Source organism: Spermophilus citellus, assembly GCF_964194105.1.
Source record: "Spermophilus citellus genome assembly, chromosome: 12".
In the NCBI taxonomy this organism is placed as follows: domain Eukaryota; kingdom Metazoa; phylum Chordata; class Mammalia; order Rodentia; family Sciuridae; genus Spermophilus; species Spermophilus citellus.
The window spans coordinates 97,151,218-97,163,076 of NC_138198.1; the positions used below are offsets into that span (position 1 = coordinate 97,151,218).

Consider the following 11,859-nt stretch of genomic DNA (forward strand, 5'->3'; position numbering starts at 1 on the left):
TTATGTGGTGCTGAGGATGGAACCCAGTGCCTCACAAATGCAAGGCAAGTGCTCTACCTCTGAGCTACAGCCCCAGCATGGTGGTATACACCCGTAATTCCAGCAGCTCGGGAGGCTGAGGCAGGAGGATCGCGAGTTCAAAGCCAGCCTCAGCAAAAGAAACTTCTCTTTTGACATGAGCCTCAAAAGGATGTGATTTTTTTAATCATGTCATTAATTACTTTGGAGCTTTTCTGGTAGAAAAGAACTGTGGTCCAATAAAACAATGAAACTGAACAGAAACAATGTCCTAAGTTAATTACATATACTTGTTGTTCCAATTTAAAAGGCACTATATATAAGGAATAAAAGTTACTCTTAATTTCTCATCTCAGAAAGCATAGAATCAACCACATGCAATAATTCATTAGAAAAAGTTATGTAAATCCTAATATACTATATAAATATTTCCATATTCTCACATAATATCTTTTAGAAACCAGAAGACTATATTTTTTGCCCTTGGGCTTGTGAAGAAAGCTGCACACATGATCAGCAATCTATGACACTAGTTCTGCCATAGTTCTGAAAAATTCAGACAATTGCATTTCCTTCTGATTGGGTGTATGGCATATATTATGCCACAATATGTGAGTTAATTTCAATAGATTTAGCCTCATATTTAATTCACCACTCACTAGTGGTCAAATTTCAAAATTAGAATTTCTAAGTCTTTGTCGCATCAAAAATTGTTACAACATGGAAATAAGAAACCAAACAAAATCTGCTTTGAGAAGTAAATGTGATAATTCATGTAGAAATGGCTACGTGACTGTGGCATATAACAGCAGTCAGTAAGTACCAGATGCATTATCAAACAGGCACTTTGGGAATTCTCTGTTCATCACCATTTGAGTAATTTTAAGCAAATCACAAAATGCTGTGTGTAAAACTCTTCATATATGTTGTTGGATGAAATCTGTCACTTCCTACTTGGTTATCACAGGTAAACCAAGGATCATCAATAAACTTCATCCCCATCCACATTCTTCACCACTTGTACCATTAAAGGCAGCACAAAATGGAACACTGACAGACTGAATTAGTTACCAAGTGCTTAAATGGTCAATATGCTTTTGTTATTTTAATGTCTGAAGTAATAAGATTTGACAATTTTATACAAGTGAATTATATGAATCATTTAATGTTAATATAGACTTTAGTTATCAACTTTTAAATAATAAGTTATATTGAACTCTCTTATATTCCTTCCAACATTGTGACTTTATCCTTTATATTTCTATGGTTGAAGAAATAACAATTTGATCAAATTAGGTGGAATAATCAGAAATTTCTTCTTAGAACCACAGAGTTGAACTATTATTTTGACTACAACACAAGGTATTAACTTACTATCCAAAGACCAAGTTGTTTAAGATTTATTTGGATTGGTCAGTACCAGAGAAAGATCCTTGTGTGTGTCACAGGACAACCAGAAAAAAATTTCATTTATTTTATAAATTAGCTACAAATCATTTCATATTAGATAGTTATCTTCACATTAGTGACATGTTACACTTTGAAGTCCAGACATTTTTGCTTAGGCATCTAATCCTGATTGGTGATTGAAAAATAAACACTGAATTGTTACAAAATGGAAATTATTCCTGAAAAATAGAAGCAAGTGGAAATTTTATTAATTGCCAAGAATGACTTAGTGCAGTTAAGGGAGACTATGTTTCACATCAGCCTATTTTATACCCATGCAGAATGCATCACAGAGGGGACAGGAATAGTGTAAAAGGCTGTCCTATGGTTTGATCTAAATAAGATCATCAGAGTTGAAAGGAATAAGCCTGTTACATGTTGTATAGGGTCATTTTCCTCTATCATAGTACTCATAGACTGCTGTGTTACACTAGATGATTTACTCTGAACCAAAATTATATTAAAGCCAACTGCAATCCACATGTACTTCTCTCAGGCCTGACTCCCAGATTTCTTATAGAGTCTCTTCTAATTGTTCACATTGCTGTGTTCATTAAGAGGAAAATCAGTGCAGAGGTAATCAAATTGTTGACAAATAACTAAAATCCATCCCAAACTTTATATTAACTTTCTAAATAAAGATTTTCTAGGATCACCAAGAGTTTAAGCACCCAGATTGCAGAGTAGGTAAGTATTGATACAGTTGAATTTCATTAGTAGTAAAAGTTTTCCCAATATTAAAACAAATTCCTACTAAGAATACTGTGGATTGAGTAACTATGTCACTATTTTAATTGAAGGAGATGACCAGGAGTTTATTATATTAGTAGAAACTACTTTCTCTTTTTCTGGAGGAGTGCAAGACAGAGGAAAATGGAAAATAAGTCAGAAAGGATTCAAAAATTTACTGATAGGTGACTGTAATTTTGTGGAAGAAGAGAAAAGAAGTTGTAGACCATTCATATTTCATAAAGTTACTTGAAGGACTGGGGACAAAGCTCAGTTGGTATAGTGCTTGCCTCACGTGCACAAGGCCCCGGGTTCAATCCCTAGCACCACTGAAAAAAAAAAAAAAAAAGGTTACTCAAATAAAACTACAAGAGGGAAATCACCAACCTATTACTGGCTCTGAATCACAAATTAAAATGATTCAATGGACAGAAACCATATTTTATTGAATTGAGTTATGAAGATATTTTTTTAAAATTAAAAAACAGCATAAATTATGTTTCTTGACTACTGCAGTGCATGATTCACTACCTTTACATCTAAAGAATTGAAAACTTGGTTGAATTCACAAGTAGATACACAAATCAATTAATGAAAAGAGAAACAATACAAGAGATTTGCACATTTTGCTCTGTAATTAATGACTAAATGAGGAAAAAATAATGCCTTTTAGTCCAACAAATCTAACACCACATATTGGTTTTCCACATGCAGAAAGTATCCATAACTCTGCAGACAATAACTGAGTGTCATTCGATTTAATTGAATTTAGACTTCACCTGGCTTTTAGCTCAATTCCTGAAAACCTTAGAAGTTAAGGCATCACTCCTGCAAGACTGCCCCCTTGCTTCAGGTGCCAATCATGTTCAGAGAGTCCCCAGTTCCTCAAGTTTCTGTCCAAACTTCACCAAAAAATTGCCTCATTGAACTCAAGAGAAGACTTTACTTATTATTACTGGTTTATTAGAACCATTATTATAAAAGACACAATGAAGAGGTGCAGAAGTGAGGCCTGGAGAGCCTTGAGAGCAGGAGCTTCTAATGTCATTGTGTCATGGGACACATCACCCTCCCAGAACACGGACATAGGCACCAACTCAGAAGCTCTCCAAATCCCAAACTATGTTGTTTACAACTCTCATGAAGTTTCTGTTATGAATGGGAAATGATTAAATTATCGAAACAATTGGAGATTAACTCAATCTTCAGTTCCTCTAACCTGGAATTCAATTTCCAATCCTGAAACCACACAATTCATTCCTCATATTCTCCAAGATTCACCTCATTAGCAGATTCTCCTCACTGCAAATGGTTCATTATGAATAATGGAAGATATTCCTTTTGTTTATATCACCTAGGAAGTTGCAAAGGCATTAGGAGCTCTATGCCAAGAATCAGGGCCATAAACTAAGTACTATAACAAAAGACACTCCTGTCACCCCTATCACTCAGGAAGTTACAAGGGTCTTAGAAGCTCTGATCCAGGAATCCAGGATGAAGAACAAATATATATTTATTACTGTATCACAACATCACAATGACAGATGAACAGTACAGGATTCATGTGCTGTGACTCCATCATTTGATGACAAAGGTCAGAAGGCGCTTCGGAGAAGTGGCATTCCTTTGACTCCATTTAGAAAGGAAGCAACTGGAGTCTCAGCTAAAAATAAAAGAAGAATAAACAGAAGAAATATATTTTAAATTAATATTCAAATGATTTTGAAATATTCAAGTAGAGCTACTGTGAGCATCAGTAATTACACCAAAAAATGAGTAAATGTTATAATTATAACTGCAGTAAAAATTATCCAGCAGTTTCAGGAAGGAGCTCTGCACAGCATATTGATCAGCAGTTATAAGGCTTTCTTTTAAGGGTAAAAGCAACATGAAAAGATCTTAAATTCAGTTGTTCACATTGTGGATGTTCCAATGGCTGAGCCACATGACTGTACAAGTCGAGAGCTCTAAGAATACTGGCCCCTACTGTTTACATCAAATGTAATAATCTTATATTAATACACTTCCTGGATTATACCATGGGGACAAAAACTGCTCTCCATAGCCCTCTAAATTTCTTAATGCAAACCAGTCAGCTAAGGAAGTTTGGGTTAGAAACACTGTTCTCCATTTATTAGCCCCAACACAATTCTAAAATCACGTTAATCATATTGCAAATATTATGACTAGGATAATAAATTCAGATTTATAATAGTAAATGGGAAAAGGAAGAACACAAGTGCCTCTTTCTGTTTCTATGTATTTCCATTCCCTGCAGCTTGACGGACCTGAATCCTCAGTCTCACTCCACTTTTCTAAGGCCAGCCTTGACCTCATGTGTACCTAGGCAGGCTGTTGGTAGTCTCTGCTGATCTGTTTAAGTCAAACTTATCTCAGTTCTGTGTTCTAGGTCAGCCTCATCAGACCCAACAAATACTAGCTGAATTTTTGAAGAGACCCTCAAATTGGGAGTATTGACTCACAATTTATTTTTCACTTCATCATTAGACAATGAAATCCGCTACCTCTACCTTCTCACAATCTACACATCTGTTACTGCTTTCATGATAACAATGCATTTCTCTAACCTATGTCTTCTAACAGACTAATGGCATGTGTAAACACAACTTTATTCCATAATTTACACCTTCTTCTCAACTGATTTATTGAGATCCATCGTGTCATCCCTGCTCAGATTTTATGTTCTCTAGAAAAAAAGCTGTTTCTTAAGTATGCCTGCCGTTCCTACATTACCTACCATACTGCAATGTGTATGAAGTCAAATACATATTTATTGAGTGAATAAATGAGGAAATGAGCAATTGAATTACTGAGTCTCAGGACAGCAGAGGACTGGGAGGTTCTTGGAAATTTAAATGTCTAATAACAAACATTGATAGATTGAGAATATTTGCTTTTTATATTTTACAATTGTTCAGCTGATTTAATGCAACAAGACTATAAAATTCACTTATTTTTCTTGGGATTGTAATGAAGTTTATAATCTAGTGGAAGGAGAGAGAAAATAAACAAGTAAATACTCGATAAACAAGAAGACTTAAGATTAATTTTTGCTACATATGTATTATACATATTATATATCACCAGTTTATTGATGACTCTAAATTATGCAGCAGGATATAAATATGAATCTTTTCCCCAAGAACTAGTTCCAACATTGCTCTGCTAAATCTTCCTTTCTTGTCTTTTCACGACATCTTGGGCAGAAACCATAACTTCCCAGTTGATTCACCTATAAAAACTTGAGCCAGTTTAAAACTTTAATCTTAAACACAAATTACATCTCTTTTTTTCCCTCTCTCCAATACAATATTAAGTACAATCTGGTTGCAGTAAGTAGGGGAAGCAATTGTACATTGTGGCTTTGAAAGATCTCAGCCTACTTTGCTGGTGAGATCACTCTAACATGGGTGTAATTCCTTTAGATGAGGGTGGCTCAATCTTGGATACCTTTTCAGTTATCATCACTTGTTTGGGTGAAAATTACTCATTCTTGCAGAATAAAGAAGCCTGTTTCTTCTTTAGGTCCTACCATTTCTTTCCAATTCTCTCATTTATTCAGATACGTCCAGGACAGCTCTCAAATATGATACATAGACATTCATTCAAAAAGTAAACAGAATAACTTCCATATTGTAGGAACGGTGCCATAGAGTGTCCTGTTTTCTGTTTGGGAATAAAGGTGAAACAATTGAAACACTCCCAATTTGAATATGTCGTTTGTCACAGGAAAAGACACAATTCCCAAGAAGGGTCTGAAACATTGCCAGTGAGGACGGGGGATTTGATCTAGGAACATTGGGGTTCCTGGCATATGCAACAGAAAAGAATTTTAGCAAGTGCCATTCAAAGTTATAAAGGAAGTTTTACTTAGGAAAGTAGATACACATTCAAGGGAGAACAGAGACAATCTCTAAAGAGAAAGGCTTTTGGAGTCAAGCAAAGAATAGACATTCAAGAGAGAAATCAGGCTATCTCTTGAGGAAGAAATCCATTGGTGTGGGGTGTTACTACTTAGAAAGGGCAGGTGCTAAGGTTTGGACTAGAATTGGATGCAGGTTGGAGCTGTACACTTTTGCTCTAGTTTTCTCTGCATTTGCCTATCATGGTCTTGTTAAAAGAGCATGGGTCAAGGACATGGGTCAAGGACAGGTGGCTTAGGTGTTGTGATTGGTTATAGATGATTTGTGCATTTCAATGATTGAAGAGCACTTCCTTCAAGACTCTGTTTCTCCCTTTATTCCCAAATTTGTATCTCATCATTGTGCATGATATTAACTGCTTCAGTGACTGTCTCTCATTCAAACTAGTGTTTTCTTTACAATCTCACACTTCATCTTTCAAATCCAATTTCTCTCATTTTCACACTGGGGAAAAAACAAAACCTATCATTCAAGCATGTACTCAAAAATTTCCATCTTGCACTCTACACTCTCTGAGTTGGTCTGCTTGACAAGTCTTTCTTTTGTGCTTTGCGGTTTAGTTTTCTATTAGGAAACAGAGAAGTCCAAGTCATCCCATTTCTGTAAGTGGGATACATTAACTATCTACAGTACTTTGGTTTTTCATTCCAAGCTCTTGGTTATAGCCCATAAAGTCAATGTAATTTCCTAACAATAAGAAGTAGAGGAGAATATCTTTTTGTTGTGTTTGGTTATAATCCTGGGTTCCTGAGATAACTCAAGAGAGATAAAATGAGTCTTTTGTTATTCAAAATAAACCCCTTTTAAACACACCTGAATTTATGTCAACGAAATGGCTTTTGGAAAGCCCTGAAAAATGTAAAAATGTTTGTCAGGGGACACGTGTTTAGAGGATTGATACTTTCTGGAATCACCCCTACCTCCAGAGAGGGAGAGGGCTGGAGATTGAGATAACTTTCAATACTAGATAATTTAATCAATTATGACTATGTAAGAAATGCTCCCTTGAAATTCAAAACTGGGTTTGGAGAGTTGCCAAATGGAGGAATACATGGAAGTGTTAGAATAAAGCAGAACTAAAAAGAGCATAGAAGCTACATGCCTCTTCCCCCTACACCTCTCTGCCTATTTTTCCCCCATTTGACCATTCCTGAGTTGTATCCTTTATAAATAACCAGTAAGTATAGGTTGTATGTTTTTCTGAGTCATGTCAGGTATTCTAGAAAACCTGTGGAAGAGGGTAAGGAACCCCTGATTTAAAGCCAGTTGATCAGAAGCACCTGAAGTCTAGATATGGGACTTGGCATATAAAAAAGGAATAGTTTTGTGGGGACTGAGTCCTTCACTAGTTAGTTTTAGGTAGTTGGTGTTAGAACATAATTGACTTCTAACATCTAGTTAGAGATCAGAGAACTGAGAAGTGTTTGAGATGGAAGAGACCCACATATTTGGAATTAAACAGTGTTATGGATATAAAATAATAAATCTTTTCTTTTCTCCTGTTTTGCGTCTATTTCTTTTTCTCCATCTTCCTTCTCTGTGGATTTAGTAAGGTTTGAATTTCTTTGTAGTGTTGCAGTTTGCATGTGTCACCATGGAGACATAATCCAAGATGAAAAGGCACCAATAGATGCCAACAAGTAAAGAGAATGATTGGAGACCATAATTGTAAGAAGCTATTTATAGAAGTCTCAGTCATGTACCCAACATTCTCCTAACTGCAGATAGACACTACTTGGGAGTAAGGATCCTCTGGGGCTTTGGAGAAACTTACCATTTTCTTGGACACTTTAGCTTTGGAGATGATTGAAGGCCAATGGTCGGTCCCGTATAGGATCCAAGTAAGTAATGAAATCCTAAGTTATAAGCAATGAAGCTGAGAGTGTTGAAATTCAGTGCTAGACAGATTGCCTGGTTTTTATATCCATCCCTATGCCTCCAGGCTTGCCTCAGGTAGTCTTGTGTAGTGTTTACTTATAGTGAGAGTGGTTTAGCAAACACATTGTTCCTGGCACAAGAGGGCAAAACAATGGACTTTTCAACAGTGGCAATAGTCCACGTAAACTGCTATTTTCAGCGCTCAGCTAAAACTATTTCAGCCAGAGAAGGGATGACTTCTTTTTCTGTTTGTTACAAGTAAAACCGAAGCCATGAAACATGTTTGTTTCTCTTATGGTTCTTATTTTCTCTCTGGATCTTGTTTTGAGAAAAAATTTCTGAGGAAAAAAAATGACACTACGTCTACCAACATAAGGAGTAAAGCAAAGTATTAGTTATATGCATGTTAGCTGCATATTGAAATCATTCAATGTAAAAAAAATTTCTTCTCTATTACATGAACAATTAAATGAAAAGAAAGCATGATTGTCAACCTTTCACAATAGCAGCAAATTTGTAGACAAGCACTGAATATTTTGTGTATTAGAAAACTATTAAGTAGATTAAGAAATTGAAGTCAAATTTGAAAGGAAAACCAAATGAGATGATAAAATCAAATGAAAGATCAATTTTACATCTTTATCTGAAAATAAAATATCTGATAGGATGAGGCACAAATTTCACAGAGCAAAGGGAAAATCTGATATTATTTAATAAATAAACTATATCATTCTATTTATGTGTTATGCTGTGAAGAAAAGTTTTACAAATACTCACTCATTTAATCTTTGTGTCAACTGTATGAATTAGGTATAATGATTTTGCCAAGCTGGAAATAAAAGCAATGAATGGTCGGTAAATAATTGCCCACATTCACACAGTGAGGAAGGAATAGAGGACAAGAACTGAATGAAGATAGGTTCCCTTAGAAAGGAAGACTCTTAGTGCCTATACCAGGCTGCAAGGAAAACAAAAGTTGTAATTTCACATTGCTGACTACCAGAAGATAGGATGAGCTCCTGAGTATTCAAGGTAGAGAAATCTGAATTTAAATCCCAATTCAGCCAGGTTTTATGTATGTGAACTTGGGTGTGAATCAGCAGTGCTTCCTTATTTTTCCTTATTTTATGCTATTTCATTTAAAAGTCTGAGGAGAAAAGACAAGCAGATCATATGGATAAGAAAAGCAACACTGAAAAACAATGTTATTTATAAATAATTCAGTCGGACCTTAATAAAGAATATGGGAATTCCACATTCCCAATATCCTCTTCATCCAAGAATTTATGTCTTCTGTAGTAAATCTTGAGTTCTTGACTTCCAATCTGGCTCTTCACCTCCAAAACTACATCTTGTTAAAAAGCATCCTTTTAAACAGTAAGTACAATCATACCTGTGCAAATGTAAATCCTTCATTAATTTAAAAAAATTCCACATTAAAATCCAAAAATTTTATCAGAGTTTTAATGTGCCTTCCTACATTATACTTTCATTTCAGTTCACTCTTCTTGCATGATTTCTTCTTGGAAGTAAGAAAGAATGACAAAACAAACCTCAGCAAGCAATCTCCTTATTGCTCATATATTCCACAGGTGATTGTTGGATGACTCCTCAAGTTTTAGGGACTAAGAAAGTACATGGCAGGAAAAGATAGGGTTCCTTTCTCCCATGGGATAGAATTCGTACATCCACAGTTTGCACCATGGCAGTGGAGTAGGATGCTCAGAGATCAAAGAAGACACCTGGGAATGGGATGTGAGATATAAGATTTAATGAGAAACGCTGAGTTGGAAGATCTAATGGTGATGGGCTGGACAGGTGCACCTTCAATTCATTCAGTGACTCCACCAGAAATAGCACGTCCATTCTCTCATGATGTTTTATCCAGTGACAGCCTGCTGGACAAGCACTTCCCTCCCCACAGTGTTCTGATCCATGCCAGTTACCACAGGGAAAGAAGTTTATAAGCTAGGGTACAGAAACGGTCACCAGCTAGCTTGCTTTGTGTCCCTATATAACCAACAACCCTAGGAACTTGGCATGTATGCAAGAAAGCAGCTTTCTACAGATAACACTCACTTGACCTAATTTCCAGCATACATGAAAGAGTTATGTCCTTCAAGATAATATGTATCTGGACATACTGGCCCATTCTAATGCCCAATTCTCTCTCTTTATTACTTTTTTCTTTTCTTCTTCTACTTCTTTTTTTTTTAAAAGAGAGAGTGAGAGGGGAGAGAGAGAGAGAGAGAGAGAGAGAGATAATTTTTAATATTTGTTTATTTATTTATTTATTTTTAGTTCTCGGCGGACACAACATCTTTGTTGGTATGTGGTGCTGAGGATCGAACCCGGGCCGCACGCATGCGAGGCGAGCGCGCTACCGCTTGAGCCACATCCCCAGCCCTACTTCTTTTTTTTAACAAGAAGAAAGAAATAAATAATTAATAAGAATGTTTAAGACAATTTAACTAGACTTTTTTAAAGCTGTTACTCATATTCCCTTGGGACTTAGGAGATTAAACAAGATTTCTGGAAAAGTTGAGATTTCCTGCTACATGTGTGGCAGTTTCTTTCTGCACATTTTTCTTTTCCTTCCCAATTGGAATGTGGATATGAAATTGGACAAGGACGGCCATCTAGTGATCATGATATGATGATAAGGATGAGAGAAGACATATATGTTCATAAGACAATCTGGGTCATAGTTGAGGTCCAGGGTGCTCTATAAGAGCCCTAAACTTCCTGTTGCTGAACTTCACAAGGAACGGATTGGACTCCCCAGCACTATTAGGAGAGCTCAGATGCATCACAAACTAAACAGAATTGCCAAAAGCAAATTTTAAACTGGCTGCATATTTGGTTGTGTTCCTCTAGTAACCTCCATCTCAGTACACATCACTTTATCAATAAATCCTAAGAAATAGTATTGAAGTGTTTTCTCATCATTCTCCATATTCACTCTAAAATAAAATCTGTTATTACTGTGCTAAATGAATTAGGTCTCAACTGAAGCTGACACTTTTCTACCGCCTCCACCAGAAAATCAGAGGTAAGACTGGCATGTTAGTCTAGATAAATATATAGGTTTTTCCTTGATGGAAATGCAGTCACTAGGTCCTACCTGTACTCCTACCACACGCTACTTCCCAGCTAACACAGCTTCCCCTCATCCCGCCTCAACTTCCATCTCTACACTGTTCAGTTAAGGCAAGTTTCCTTAGTAGTCCCCAGGTATTTTCATTTTTCCAAATACAACACTGAAAGTCTTCCATGTGCTTTCATGAATGCAGTTTCTCTTTACCTTTCTGGGATAATCCTGAGTACTCCATACCTTGCCTGACTCAGGGCTTCCATCCCTGATGATTTTCCCTTCTTACGTAACTCTTTATTCCTAATTTCTTATATTTCTCACATTACCCTATTTTAATCAATCCCCTCTCTGGCTCTAACTGCACCAATCATCCAGTTTGCCTTATCTCTTTCTGCCTTAGTAGTACTTGTAATGATTAGCATTTAAATATTTATTTGAGTACTGTGTCTTCACTGAACTTAATGTATCAGGGAGGCAGACTGTGTCTCTCTGTTCAGAGCCATGTTAGCAGTGGCATTGCAGTGCCTGGCACAGAGTATATATATATGCCAGGTGCAGTGGCACACACCTGTAATCTCAGATGCTCTGAAGGCTGAGGCAGGAGGATCTCAAGTTCAAAGGCAGCTTCAGCAAAAGCCAAGGTGCTAAGCAACTCAGTGAGACTCTGTCTCTAAATAAAATACAAAATGTGGCTGGGGATTTGACTCAGTGATTGAGTGTTCCTGAGTTTACCCCTGGTACCCCCCC

General features: G+C 36.4%; 1 long non-coding RNA gene across 1 annotated transcript; it reads left to right on the forward strand.

The window, feature by feature from the left end:
* The first annotated feature begins 7,871 nt into the window (after positions 1–7,871).
* On the forward strand, positions 7,872–9,602 carry LOC308631917. The gene is made up of 3 exons (XR_014018386.1): positions 7,872–7,981; positions 9,318–9,395; positions 9,517–9,602. It is a non-coding gene; the product is annotated as an uncharacterized lncRNA (long non-coding RNA).
* Positions 9,603–11,859: the final 2,257 nt, after the last annotated feature.